The sequence below is a fragment of the Choloepus didactylus genome, chromosome 16 (assembly GCF_015220235.1).
Source record: "Choloepus didactylus isolate mChoDid1 chromosome 16, mChoDid1.pri, whole genome shotgun sequence".
NCBI lineage: Eukaryota > Metazoa > Chordata > Mammalia > Pilosa > Megalonychidae > Choloepus > Choloepus didactylus.
Genome location: NC_051322.1, coordinates 73,333,899 through 73,349,061, shown reverse-complemented (window position 1 = coordinate 73,349,061; position 15,163 = coordinate 73,333,899). Strand labels below are relative to the sequence as shown.

The following is a 15,163-nucleotide window of genomic DNA, read 5'->3' as shown; positions in this document are numbered from 1 at the left end:
GTGTCTAATTGGAGAGTGTGTTTTAAAAAATATAGGCCTTGGGAGTTTAATTTGTAAAAAGAGGAACAATTATAGATCTGATGGAAAATGAGAAAACAAAATAAAGACTGCAGCTCAAAAAAGAGGAACTGACTTAAGTATCGCAAGGCTAAGGGGCAACAAGTTTTTCCAATAACACAAAAGCACCCTCAGACCTGTCAGAGCACTAAACACACTCACAAACCCACCTGGGTCTGTGAAACAACTTCTTCTCAAAATGGTTCAAGAGTTTCACACACACCTTATTTCTACAAAACCAGGCATTAGGGGGATGGATACACAGAGATGGGCAGTGAGACGATGAGAGGTGTGGCCCCCTCTGCCAGATGGGCACCCAAGGAATAGGCCTAATTCTCACCCCAGCCCAACCCAGCCAACATCCAGAAATAAAGGCAAAAGCACCATCAATATCGGAATATAACAGCACAGACAAAATGTAAACAGAATAGAAACTGAACATGTGGCAGCTCCAGAACTTTTAAAAAGTAAATATTGGAGAGTCAGTTCACAGAGGCCTTAAGACATCCCTTCCTGCCCTATTTCCCACCTTCCCAAGTGCAGCCTTTACATGGTGTCTTGGAGGACAGGAGCAGCGTCCCTGCACAACCAGCAGCGCAGCTCCACTGTGGCCTCCGAGCTCCCCGTGTGCCACTGTGAACTCACGGGCAAAAGTTCTGTGTCCAATGGAGCAGATGCCCGTGCGGGGCCAACGGCACTCCTGGCTTTCCTGAGCAGCCTCCTTGATAGACAACCATAAAGCTTTGGGTCTGCAACTTATTCTGACAATGGTTTAGCAGTCCTGCCCCCAGACACGACTGGCCTGGTGAGGCTGAAGCATGTGCAGTCCGCGGTGCCCAGCGTGTGTGGGAAGCGGAGATGTGGCCCTCGCTACTCGGGGTCCCTGCCACTGCCCTCCAACTGAACCCCTACTGCAGCCCCGAGCCCAGGCACCACCCCAGTACTCTAAGGGCAGGTGGCTCCTCTGCAGCAAGCATCACCAAGCAGCCTTCACACCATGCTCAACGCCTGCATCTTTGCAGGAACTTGAAAAGCAAGTGTTCACGATGTTCAAGGAGAACGCCCGTGGAGAGAAAGCCCAGCTGAACCGCAGGTCGTCCCCTTGCACAGTTTATAACCGAGCCCTCCCCTTCCAAGTGTCCCCCTGTGCCCCTCTGCACTGTCTCCACCCATGGTCATCTCATTTCCCATCTGAAAACTGCTCAAGTGATTTTCCAAATCAAATGAACGTCCCACTGCATGTCTATTGCAGACGCTCTTAACCTTCTTGGAGGTCAAAAACCTTGCCAGCTTCTTGGACCAAAAGGGAGAAGAGAAATGAAACAAAGTTTCAGTGGCTACAGATTTCAAATAGAGTCTAGAGGTCACTCTGGGGGGGGGGGGTATTCTTATGTGCTATATATAGACCTCCCTTTTTAGTTTTTAGTTTATTGGAATAGCTAGAAGGAAATACCTGAAACTGTCAAACTGCAACCCAGTAACCTTGATTCTTGAAGAGGACTGCATTACTATATAGCTTATATGGTGTCACTGTGAATGTGAAAACCTTGTGGCTCCCACTCTGTTTAGATGAGTAGAAAAATGGGGACAAAAAGTAAATGAGTAATAGGAAGCGATGGGGGTATGGGATGTTTCAGGTGTACTCTTTTACTTTAATTTTAATTTGTGTATGTGTGTGTGTGGTAATGAGTGTTCAAACATTGATTAGGGTAATGAATGCGAAACTATATAATGGTACTGTGAACAACTGATTGTACACCATGTGAACATAACGCAATAAAATTGAATTATTTTAAAATTATTATTTTAAATATTATTAAATTAATTAAATTAAATTAAATTATTAAATATTAAATTAAAATTATTATTTTAAATATATATACGTATACAGCAACAACAACAACAACAAAAACCTTGCTTAGAATCCAATCACTGCCCTGACCTCCTGGGAAAGCACAAGATTTTGGGGAGTTCACAGGTCCTCCTGGGAAAGCACAAGATTTTGGGGAGTTCACAGGTGCCCCTGGCCCCAGGGGGTTCAAAACCTCTGTTCTGGAGCCGTCTCCTTCCCTTTCCTTTCTGCTATGCGTGGGAGCGCACCCACCACAATCCATAAGAATTACATGACTTGAACACATTTTAAGGCCCCTCCAGAGTTCAGGGTCCTGCTACCAACCTGAAGCAGGAGGGCACCTCCCACACACGCAGGAGTCAAACGAGTCGAGCGCCGCAGCCCTGCCCAGCCGCCTCCTCTCGGTGGCTGTCCTCGCAGCCGGGCGCAGTGACCGCTGAGGCCGCGCCATCGCCCAGGCTGACCTCGAGCAGCGCAAGGCGGGAGGCGCCGAGCAAGGCGCGTGCGGAGACGCACCCGCCGCCGCCACCTCGCGCCACACGCCCCGTCCGCGCGCCGGGCTGCGGGGAACCCCGTGGAAACCGACGCCATCTCTGACCTCCCGCGCCAAGGGCACCACACCCCAGCAGCCATCCCCGAACTTCTGAGAAGTTTATTTTTATGCCCTTCTCCCCACACCCCGCCCACAACGTTAGGTGGGAAACTTGCCAGCTTTTTAGCAGTCTGCTGATCCGCTGTAGGTGTCGCCTGGTGAAGCTGCTAACATGTTTGAGTTTAAAGCAAAAGGCAACGGCGTCTTTTCTGATAGGACTCCGTGTTTCTATTTGATAAGAAAATAATATAATCTGAAAATAGGACAGAATCCAGAAAAACCAGGCAGAGAACACTCCCACGTTCCCAGGTCACTGGCGGGAGCCCCGAGGGAACGGGTTTCTCCCGGAGCCTCCCCCTTCACTTGGCACGGTGGATTTTTTTTTTAACTTTTTATTGTAGGAATATGCATACAGCTCAAAATTTCCCATTTTAACTGTTTTCAAGTGCAATTCAGTGGCATTGACTACATTTAGAATATTGTGGTACCAACATTGCTGGATTTTTTTTTAATCCAGTTTCAGAAATGTGCGCCCCCAGCATCCCTGACCCCTTCCTGCATTTCTGTTTATCTCAGGGCCACGCTTAGCCCTGATGTTGAGGGGAAGTGCTGAGATGGTCCCCTTACTTCTCCTAGTCACCGGTGGGGATGGGGAAGGAAGACTGGAGAGGCAAGAACGGAGAAGGAGTGGGGGAAGGCTGAAGACCCGGAAATTTTTCCGGAAGCTGAAGGGGGCTCCTGAGCCTGGTCTGACTGGAATCCCCCAGGGACCCCATCACATGCCCGCTTGGCATCACTTGCCAATGACAATCCAGAAAGTCCAGAAAGTTCCGGACGCCCAAGCCACCCCACGCAGGTTCCTGGGGTCCAAATGGACCTGATGAGGGCAGAGTCTGAACCCTCTGAGAGACATCCCAGGCCAAATGTGGTTTTCTTACCAGCGTGCACAGCAGGAACACACACTCGAAGTAAGGCTGCTACCGGGACACTGATGCTCTCTGATTTTACCTTAAGGGTTTAAATTTTACTCAAAGACAGAAAGTTCCAGGCAGGAGGCCGCTCCTGTTGCTGGGAAGTCTCCCGCAGGAACTTGGGGCACACACGGGGACCCCACTGAGCCTTCACTGACCCTGTTGAGCCCCTAAGGACCCACTGAAGGAAACCAAAAGAGATGGGGGCCTCCCCAACTGGGCCTCCATCCTTGGTGCAGAGGCCAGCCCCACCTAAGCTTGAGGCTTTGTCCCCTCAGATGGATACTCTAACGATGCCAAGAACTCAAGCTAATGGCTCCTGTAGCCAAGCAGCTCCGTGCTTCCTCCTGTCACCAGCAGCGGGACACCACAACACTGGCTCCAGTGACAGACCTCAAGACATGCCTTCAGCAAAGCCCCTCCGCCCTGAGAAGAAGCAGAGATCAGGGCCCGACCCTCCACTCTGCTGCATTCCCCAGCACTGGGCCTGCTGGAAAAGGATTCTACAGCTGGATGCCCTGCTGCTTCTCAGCTCAGCGAGCATGGGAACGCAAAGGGAAAACCAACACTCTTTTGAGTTCCTACCGCATGTCAAACACTGAAGTAGGTATCGGGACAATTCCACAAGATAACTGTCACCCCACTTAAAGATGAGCAGAACAGAGCTTCAGGGAGGACCACTGGCTGGCCCAGGGTGGCAAAGCAAAGCAGAGGCAGGGCCGGAATTGAAGCCAAAGTCTATGTCTTCCCATGGCACCTTCCAAGGGCATACAGCAAAGGGTCTTCAAATTCCCTTGGGAGGTCAACATTAAAACCACATTTAATAACAGTCGAAGCATGGGACCCACCCCAAGTTTGAAACCAAGCCCAAAAACCCCACTGTGCAGAAGACAGACATATCCTGCAGTTAAGGCAAAAGTGACACCCTCCTTGGGCCTTCCCGACACGCCCCTGCCCATCATGCCAGGTCTCAGCTGCCCACACAGACCAGCCACGGGCTGTGTGAGGGACAAAACTTACAAAAGAGAGAGCAAAAGTGACTCCCAGGCCAGACAGCTGTAAGAACCCATTTCAGAGGCGCGAGAGTTCCTACAGGCCTCGAAGTCCCAGGCTGTGCGTGAAAATCCCCTGGACACGGAAGCACCAGGCAGCTCTGCAGCCCAGCCTAGCCGTTCACCCTTGTGAGGCTCAGGAGGAGCAGTGCAGCTTCAAATTTAATTTAAAACCCATGTGAAGCCAAGAAAAAGTCTCCATTACCCATTATGAAACCGCTTAAACAGCTGAGGGAATGAGCTACCCCCACACGGGGAAAGTCAGTCCTTATGTAATTTGCAGGAATTATTTACACTTGTGTTAAAATGTCTTAAATCAAGCTGCACGGTCCTTGGGGCACAGGCCACCATGTGTTTAGTTACCCAGAATTCTACTCAGAACCGCTTAAATTTTCGGTGGGAAGGTCAGCAGGTTCTGTAATTGCCATGACGATGGAGGAACCAAACTGTGCCCACGTGCTCCACGCTGGTGGGGCAAAAACAATGAGTCTGACCCACACTGACCACACCACCGATGGCAAGGAACTTGGACCACCATGTGCTGTTCCAGAAGGTTCTTATGGGGTGTCATCCATCACGGAACATTCCGGGAGGCATGCAGTCAGGTGGTCCCTGGTCGCTCTCCACCCACCCCATGAGCACCGACGGAATGGGCCCCAAGTTTCCAGATATGCAACAGTGAAACCTCCCCAGGAGAGAAGCACGTGGGCTGCAGTCGACAGAGGACCTGCCCCTAGCACGGCAACGTGTGATTCTCAGCACCCCACAATTTTAGGAAGGTTCCGAAATGCAAAGGGCATTTAAACTTGGGATCTGCTGGCCTCGGTGAGGAGGCACACGACATCCCTGCTGAGTCTCCAATCTCCTCACCAATTCCACCAGCCACCACTGATCCAAAGGCCTGGAATACTGAGAGAGCCTGGGGGATGGGGGAACCCTTCATCTTTTCAATGGACCCAAGTTCTATTTACCAGGCCCTGTTCTGGGCTGTGGAGGGAAAAAAGGAAAGAAAATATATCCTTGTCCTTATAAACCTTGGATCTAGGAAGGAATTTGTCATAAGCAATGAGCCATACCTGGCAATATTTTAATGACACATGAAAATTTAGAAATCTTATTTCGATCTTTTATAACATTCCTTACTTTCCTGAAAATGCCCATGCATCTCTTCATTCGATGTCCCCACAGCCCTGGGAACTAGGCAGGGTGGGCCTCCCTAAAATCACTTGAGGTCACAAAACTGAGGAGCAGAGTGGTGCAGCACCTGCAGGAGAGAAAGAGCCCAGGGGGTAGCGGGGGTCAGCACTGGGGGCTGAGTTGCCTGGGCAGCAGCATTCCCCACACCCTCCAGCACCTTCAGGGATACCACCTTCCCTGGCTGCCTCCAAATCAGGCTCTGGGCCGGAAGACATCCAGAGGTGACCAAAGCCATCCAGGTAATATGGAAGTTTCTACTTTCAGATACCCTTAGCCCTACCCACTTTATGCCCCACCTCCCAAAAAGAAACCCACAACACAGGCAGGCAAACATGGGACTAAATGGCAGTTAGGCTGTCAGCGCCCCCTTCACAGTCCAGACCACGTGACACCAACCCAGAGGAAATTAAGTGTGCCCCCGGGGGGGGGGGGGAGGAAGGTTACTATGCCCACTGGGGGTGGGAAAGAAAGGTAAGTGTGCCCACTGGGGGGGAAGAGGAAGGTGAGTGTGCCTGCTGGGGGGGGGAGAGGAAGGTGAGTGTGCCTGCTGGGGGGGGAGAGGAAGGTAAGTGTGCCTGCTGGGGATGGGAGGGGGGTGAATATGCCTGCTGGGGGGGAGGTAAGTGTGCCCACTGGGGGTAGGAGAGGAAGGTGAGTGTGTCCACTGGGGGTGGGAGAGGGAGATGAGTATGTCCACTGGGGGTGGGAGAGGAAGGTGAGTGTGTCCACTGGGGGTGGGAGAGGAAGGTGAGTGTGTCCACTGGGGGTGGGAGAGGAAGGTGAGTGTGTCCACTGGGGGTGGGAGAGGGAGATGAGTATGTCCACTGGGGGTGGGAGAGGAAGGTGAGTGAGTCCACTGGGGGTGGGAGAGGGAGATGAGTGTGTCCACTGGGGGTGGGAGAGGAAGGTGAGTGTGCCTGCTGGAGGGGGGACATGAGTGTGCCTGCTGTGGGGGGAGAGGAAGGTAAGTGTGCCTGCTGGGGTGGGAAGGAAGGTGAGTGTGCCCACTGTGGGGGAGGGGAAGGTAAGTGCCCACTGGGGGGAAGAGGAAGGTGAGTGTGCCCGCTGGGGGGGAAGAGGAAGGTGAGTGTGCCCACTAGGGGTGGGAAGGAAGGTGAGTGTGCCCACTGGGAGGGAAGAGGAAGGTGAGTGTGCCTGCTGGGGGGGGGGAAGGTAAGTGTGCCTGCTGGGGATGGGAGGGGGGTGAATATGCCTGCTGGGGGGGAGGTAAGTGTGCCCACTGGGGGTGGGAGAGGAAGGTGAGTGCGCCCACTGGGGGTGGGAGAGGGAGATGAGTGTGTCCACTGGGGGTGGGAGAGGAAGGTGAGTGTGCCTGCTGGGGGGGTGAGTGTGCCTGCTGGGGGGGGAGAGGAAGGTGAGTGTGCCCACTAGGGGTGGGAGAGGAAGGTGAGTGTGCCTGCTGGGGGGGTGAGTGTGCCTGCTGGGGGGGAGAGGAAGGTGAGTGTGCCCACTAGGGGTGGGAGAGGAAGGTGAGTGTGCCTGCTGGGGGGGGGGACATGAGTGTGCCTGCTGTGGGGGGAGAGGAAGGTAAGTGTGCCTGCTGGGGTGGGAAGGAAGGTGAGTGTTTCCACTGGGGGGGAGAAGAAGGTAAATGTGCCTGCTGCATGCCACCTCCACATCTGGGGGAAGAGGAAGTGAGTGTGCCCGCTGGGGGGAAGAGGAAGGTGAGTGTGCCCACTAGGGGTGGGAAGGAAGGTGAGTGTGCCCACTGGGGGGGAGGGGAAGGTAAGTGCCCACTGGGGGGGGAGAGGAAGGTGAGTGTGCCTGCTGGGGGGGTGAGTGTGCCCGCCGGGGGGGAGAGGAAGGTGAGTGTGCCCACTGGAGGGGAGGGGAAGGTAAATGTGCCTGCTGCATGCCACCTCCACATCTGGGGGAAGAGGAAGGTAAGTGTGTCCACTGGGGGTGGGAGAGGAAGGTGAGTGTGCCCACTGCAGACCCCTCCATCGGAGCTGGGTGTGTTCAGGGCATGCCCTATTCCGGGTGCCGAATGAAGCATGCCATTCATTATAATCCCCATTTATGAACTGGAAAGCCAGGCCAAACAAGGAAGGTAGGATGAGAAATGAAGACTCCCGCTTCTCACTGGGCTTCATTGTTGTGAAGCACTGGGCATTAGGGTCCCAGGCTCAGCAGTAAACACAGTTAAATAAGAAGATTCTTTTCCTTCAGGTATTTCAGAAAACCTAAAAATATGTATTTTATAGACATTCACAGCCCCCTGGGCTGTGTAAAACAAGGAAGAAAAAGTCAGAATCTGATACCACACAACTTTCCTCCTATTGAAAAGCTAGATTAGGAAGACAGCCTTTGCATCTAGAAGTTGGTACAACTTGCCTCAGAGGAAAACCATCTCCAAACAGTCAGCATTGTGATCAGCTTTGCTGTGCAAAAATTACCACCGAGAAGAGTCTTCAATCTACTCACCTTTTAAGCTGTACGAAAACCGATGATCGGTTCTTGAAAATGGCCCAACCAGAAGAAAGCAGTTTTGGGTTATGAACGTAGAGCTTGAATTACTAGAAGAAAAAAAAATAATAAAGAATTTCAGTGAACCATTTCTTTGGTTTCTTTCACTAATCACCCCTCTTCCCAAGTTCCAAAAAAATATTTGAGGGCCATCGTGATAAAAGGCACTGACATCAAAATGAATAAAATGAGAATACAAGGATAAGTATCAAATAATAAAGGAAAGGAAAAGAGAAAAATTACAGCAAAGAAACTGGGTTAAGGGCTGGGGTTGAACTGGGAACAAAATTTCACTCTGCACTTTCTAGCAGCCCCAGCAAAAGGGAAAACAAAGGCTGCGTTCTCATCTTCAAAAATAAAAGAACACACACTTGTTCATGGACCTTTCCTTAACTGCGCACTCGGAGAGGATGTTATTTCACAGGTCTTTCCACACGGGGCCATGAAGAAATAGCTAAAAGTGTCCTTGGTGGGACTTTTTTAGACTCATATACATCCTAAGTATGGCTGTAAAAAAGGCAGTTTTCTTTCTTCATCCAACTTATCTTGAGGCCACACAAATCCATCCAACTCTTATTTCTAAAGGCCCACGTGAAATATTGATCTGATGTGGGGAAAGCATGAGTGAAAATCTAGCCCGAGTGCTAGAAGTTCTGTGGTTCTGCCCACCAGACTGCTGAAGACGTCTGGGCTTTCCCACTGTGCGCTCTCCCGCTGGGGCTCCGGCCCACTCTGGCCCAGTGCACCCCACCTGCCGCCAGTGCCCTGAGCCCCCCGCTGGTGAGCACCATGTCCCCTCAGACCACCCCTCCTGCTTCACCAGCCAAGCTTGTCCTCAGACACCACAAGCATCTCCCTGGTCCCCGCCTGTCAGGATGCAGCTCACACCCCTGCCCCAGGTTAAATAAGCTTCCATCTGTCTGCATGCATGGTCCAGTGTGCCCACCAGAAGACACTACCCTCAAGCACGTCCCACCATATGTCTTCCCGAGCGAGGAGCCAGCGCTGAGACAACCAAATGGAGGACTTCCTGCATCCAGCCAGAGGACCCGCACCTGTCCTGGAAGGCCGCCCCAAACCCAGGAGCACACACCCCACTGCTGCTTCTGGGCAGCCCCTCCCTCTCGGCACTGGCCACCTCCGCCGGCACGCCCTCCTCCTCCTGCTCTCCACCACCAGGAGAGAGCTGTCCAATTCGATTTTCCAGCCCGTAGTTTTATTCCTCAACTGCAACCACTCTACTCATCTTCCTGGGATCCAGTGTCCTGGTTCCTCAGGAAAAGGAGTCAGTGGAATAACCAGAAATGTCCTAAGGTGACCCCAAATGGGTTACGCCCTGCCCACCTGCCTCCCCATGAGTGCAGACGGGGCTGGGCATGGCTTCTGCCCCACAGGACATGACAAAGATGACGGACCTCCCCCCTGGTGATTAGGCTCCATCATAGACTTCATCTCAGCAGGCTCAGCGACGAGCCACTGTTGCTGGCTTTGGAAAGGAGCTGCCATGTTGGGAGGGGGTCTCTGCGGGGACCACATGGCAAGGAACTGGGGGCCCCCATGAGCTGAGAGCAGCCCCCCTGACAGCCAGCAGGAAAACAGGAACCTCTGTCCCACAGCTACCAGGAAATGAGGTTCGTTAATGGAGCGAGCTGGGGAGCAGATCCTTTCCCAGGCCAGCCTCCAGATGAGAACATAGCCCAGCAAACCCCTGACCACCACCGGGCGAGACCCCAAGCAGAGCTGCACAAAATATTTAAGGAGTCCCTGCATGGCTGTCCAAAGAGATGAACTACAGTCCTTTTGGGGTTTATGTTCTCACCAGCCCCAGACTGTCTTCTATAGGACTTATGTTTCTGACAAGTTTAAAGGACTCCTAACCCACAGAGATGGTGACATAATAAACAGTTATTGCTTTAAGGCACTAAGATTATGGTAATCTATTATACAGCATAAGGAAACTAATAAATTCAATGTAGTAATTAACTAAATACAGAAATCTATAAACTGTGTACGTGTATATTAAATGCACACACCACTGGCCCAGTAGAAACGCCCCTTCCCCGCCTTGTGCATCCATACCGAGCCGCCTGCCAGCACCCTGCCAGCCCCACGAGCTTGCAGACTGGGTGGCACATGGTAGGCTCATCACCTTTTTAAAAATGAACCAAGTACAATAATCTTGATCCCTTTACCTCCAGCTCCCGCAATAAAGCCGTAGCAGCTGGACATATCCAAACCCTCAAAGCAGAGCCCAGAGCCCTGAAATTCACTTTAAATGAGACAGCAGACCTCTAATGTCATGCTCCCCGCTAAGTGACGGAGCACAATGCCTCTTCCAGAGCCGATTTCATTGTACCTGTGAGCTGAGTCAGGACTTAGATACAATGCTCAGGAGGTATCACTTTTGCCAAATATCCTTGCCACTCTTCTGGCATTTAGCTATCTCACGGCTGAACGTGAAAAACAAGCAGTTCCCTAGGAAAACTTTCAAAGAAAGAATTGGTAACATCCTGTTTTCCATTCTTATCAATAAATCTTTCATTCCCAACCAAAATAAAAAAACCTGCATAAGTCAAATGACCCAGCTCTAATTCTGAAACAAAAATGCTAATCCAACTTCCTGACAACCTATTTCCAAAGTTCTTTAAGGCTTTTTTTATGTTTAAACTGGCAATTTTTAATTCTTTTAAGCAAGCATTTATTTAATGTTTAAAATGAAAGTTGAATGCATAAATATATTCAGTTTCTGCTACCCTTGAGAGATAAAAGATTTTTTTTTTACTACAAAGAAAACTGGGACTAAAGTTGTGTCTATTTTAGATTTTTGGAAGGACTGGTTTTAATAGAAGAGATATTTTTTAAAATATTCTAATCAGTTAAATTACCTAAAACAGTACAAAATAAAAACTTCATAGAGAAACCTGTCATACTCCCCTGAAATCTATGTTCAGGAGTTTATTATATACTCCCACTCCCTCATAAATCACTCAGAAAACCTGAACATTATCTCCAGGGTTTATCTCCTAGCATTCAGCTCTCAGACAGCAAGATTCTCACATCCAAGCCAAGAAAAACAAAAACACCAGTTCTGTGACACAGGAGGCAGAAAATTCCAACACACACCCCTCTTCCTCCTGGCACAGTTTTAAACCACTCAGGCCCACTTCTCTCCGTGAGCACAGCCAATGAGCCCACCTGCAACTCCCCACGGGGGTCCCTGTGCTGGCCACCCCCACGAAGACGAGGCACCCCAGGCTCCAGGTCGAGGACAGAGCTCCCCACCACCCTGCTCCCTCAGCTCTGGTTTCTACGGTCTCACAAAAGAGAACCCAGGACCAAGTCCAAAGCCTCCAAAAAGGAAGGCTGTGCATTAACGGCCACCCCTGCAAAGACGGAAAGCGCGGAAGGAAAGCCACTGAAGACGCTGCCTAAGCCATGGCCCTTTGTGAAGATGCTGGCTGTGCACCTCCCCGAAACAGCTGAGGATTCTACGAATGGCCTTCAGGAGTGATGAAGTAGGGCTCAGTGGGCTTCGGGATCTCACTGGCCCCAGCCCATCTGCTTACTTACATTCCTGATCACTGCACTGCAGGCTCCCCGGCTTTGCTGTGTGAACTGCAAGCTTGTGAGAGGTAAAGCAAGAAGAGGGAAGCAGGATGGGCAGTGGTCCTGGAAAGCCACGTCAGGTAAGCACGACCCAGCACAAGAGTGGCACAAGAGTGGCAGAATGATAAAGGGAAACGAGGCAACTTCATTCTCAACCATCTCCAAAATCTCACCAATGAAGGTGAAGAGAGAAACCTGGGCACGTGCTTCCTTCCTGTCTCTGAAAAATGAACTGTCCAGCTGAGTAACTCAAATCCTGTTTAAAGAACAATGAAACCCACATACAGTAGGAAGAGTCATTTCATGGAAATTATGGGGAAAAGTTTCAAGGAGTATGTAACATCCTTTAGTACTATAGAAAGAGATTAAGGAAGAGAAGAGAAAACCAAGGCAACCTTGGCAAAACTTCTTGCTTAAGGAGAGGCTAGACCTGCTTATAATTGTGCGTACAAGTCTCCCAGAGTACGTCTTTGTTGCTCAGATGTGGCCTCTCTCTCTTCAGCTAACCCAACTCAGCAGTTGAACTCACTGCCCTCCCCACTATGTGGGCTCTGACTCCCGGGGGTGTAAATCACACAGGATATGAATCTGGACCCAGCATCATGGGATTGAGAACATCTTTATGACCAAAATGGGGAAGTTAAATGAAACAAAATAAAGTTTTAGTGGCTGAGAGATTTCAAATGGAGTCGAAAGGTCACTCTGAAGGACATTCTTATGCACTATATAGATGACCCTTTTTAGGTTTTAATGTATTGGAATGGCTAGAAGGAGATACCTGAAACTGTCAAACTGTAACCCGGTAGCCTTGACTCTTGAAGACGATTGTATAACAATGTAGATTACAAGGGGTGACAGTGTGATTGTGAAAACCTTATGGATTGCACTCCCTTTATCCAGTGTATAGATGGATGAATAGATAAATGGGGACAAAAACTAAAAGAAAAATATGGTGGGATGAGGGAGTGGTTTGCATGTTCTTTTTTATTCTTATTCCGATTCTTTCTGGTGTAAGGAAAATGTTTAAAAATAGACTGGGGTGATGGATGCACAACTATATGATGGTACTATGAACAGTTGATTGTACACCATGGATGACTGTATGGTAAGTGAATATATCTCAATAAAGCTTAATTTAATTAAAAAAAAACTCTTCTTGCTTCCTTTCATTTTTCAGAAATCTTAAAGGTGGACCTCAAAATGTCCCTTCAGGATGGACTGATAACCCCAACTCAGATGCAGTAGCCACATGGACTTTTGCGCTGAGTCCATTTTCATGATATAAAATGCATGCGAGGCGGGGCAAGATAGCAGACTGGTGAGCTGTATATTTTAGTTACTCCTCCAGGAAAGTAGGTAGAAAGCCAGGAACTGCGTGGACTGGACACCACAGAGCAATCTGACTTTCGGCATACTTCATACAACACTCATAAAAACGTGGAACTGCTGAGATCAGCGAAATCTGTAAGTTTTTGCGGCCAGGGGACCCGCGCCCCTCCCTGCCAGGCTCAGTCCTGGGGGAGGAGGGGCTGTCAGCTCCGGGAAGGAGAACGGAGAACTGCAGTGGCAGCCCTTATCGGAAACTCATTCTACTGATTCAAACTCCAACCATAGATAGACTGAGACCAGACACCAGAGAATCTGAGAGCAGCCAGCCCAGCAGAGAGGAGACAGGCATAGAAAAAAAAAACAACATGAAAAACTCCAAAATAAAAGCGGAGGATTTTTGGAGTTCTGGTGAACATAGAAAGGGGAAGGGCCCTGAGGCGCATATGCAAATCCCGAAGAAAAGCTGATCTCTCTGCCCTGTGGTCCTTTCCTTAATGGCCCTGGTTGCTTTGTCTCTTAGCATTTCAATAACCCATTAGATCTCTGAGGAGGGCCCGTTTTTTTATTTTTATTTTTTAATCCTTTTTTCTTTTTCTAAAACAATTACTCTAAGAAGCCCAATACAGAAAGCTTCAAAGACTTGCTATTCGGGCAGGTCAAGTCAAGAGCAGAACTAGGAGAGCTCTGAGACAAAATGCAATAATCCAGTGGCTGAGAAAATTCACTAAACACCACAACTTCCCAAGAAAAGGGGGGTGTCCGCTCACAGACATCATCCTGGTGGACAGGAAACACTCCTGCCCATCGCCAGCCCCATAGCCCAGAACTGCCCCAGACAACCCAGTGTGACGGAAGTGCTTCAAATAACAGGCACACAACACAAAACTGGGCATGGACATTAGCCTTCCCTGCAACCTCAGCTGATTGTCCCAGAGTTGGGAAGGTAGAGCAGTGTGAATTAACAAAGCCCCATTCAGCCATCATTTCAGCAGACTGGGAGCCTCCCTACACATCCCAGCAGCCCAGAACTGCCCTGGGGGGACGGCACTCACCTGTGACATAGCACAGTCATCCCTCAACAGAGGACCCGGGGTGCACGGCCTGGAAGAGGGGCCCACTTGCAAGTCTCAGGAGCCATACGCCAATACCAAGGACTTGTGGGTCAGTGGCAGAGACAAACTGTGGCAGGACTGAACTGAAGGATTAGACTATTGCAGCAGCTTTAAAACTCTAGGATCACCAGGGAGATTTGATTGTTAGAGCCACCCCCCCCTCCCTGACTGCCCAGAAACACGCCCCATATACAGGGCGGGCAACACCAACTACACACGCAAGCTTGGTACACCAATTGGACCCCACAAGACTCACTCCCCCACTCACCAAAAAGGCTAAGCAGGGGAGAACTGGCTTGTGGAGAACAGGTGGCTCGTGGACGCCACCTGCTGGTTAGTTAGAGAAAGTGTACTCCATGAAGCTGTAGATCTGATAAATTAGAGATAAAGACTTCAATTGGTCTACAAATCCTAAAAGAACTCTATCAAGTTCAGCAAATGCCACGAGGCCAAAAACAACAGAAAATTATAAAGCATATGAAAAAAACAGACGACATGGATAACCCAAGCCCAAGCACCCAAATCAAAAGACCAGAAGAGACACAGCACCTAGAGCAGCTACTCAAAGAACTAAAGATGAACAATGAGACCATAGTACGGGAGATAAAGGAAATCAAGAAGACCCTAGAAGAGCATAAAGAAGACATTGCAAGACTAAATAAAAAAATGGATGATCTTATGGAAATTAAAGAAACTGTTGACCAAATTAAAAAGATTCTGGACACTCATAGTACAAGACTAGAGGAAGTTGAACAACGAATCAGTGACCTCGAAGAGGACAGAATAGAAAATGAAAGCATAAAAGAAAGAATGGGGAAAAAAATTGAAAAAATCGAAATGGACCTCAGGGATATGATAGATTATATGAAACGTCCAAATATAAGACTCATTGGTGTCCCAGAAGGGGA

General features: G+C 49.7%; 1 protein-coding gene across 2 annotated transcripts in view; it reads right to left on the bottom strand.

Annotated features, from left to right (window-relative positions):
* The window catches only part of LDLRAD4 (low density lipoprotein receptor class A domain containing 4), a 422,280-nt gene that overhangs the window by 347,571 nt on the left and 59,546 nt on the right, over positions 1-15,163 (bottom strand). For both annotated transcript variants that reach the window (XM_037805579.1, XM_037805577.1), the window contains exon 2: positions 8,167-8,258. The gene's annotated coding sequence lies outside the window, so the exon portion shown is untranslated. The remainder of the gene's footprint in view (positions 1-8,166; positions 8,259-15,163) is intronic.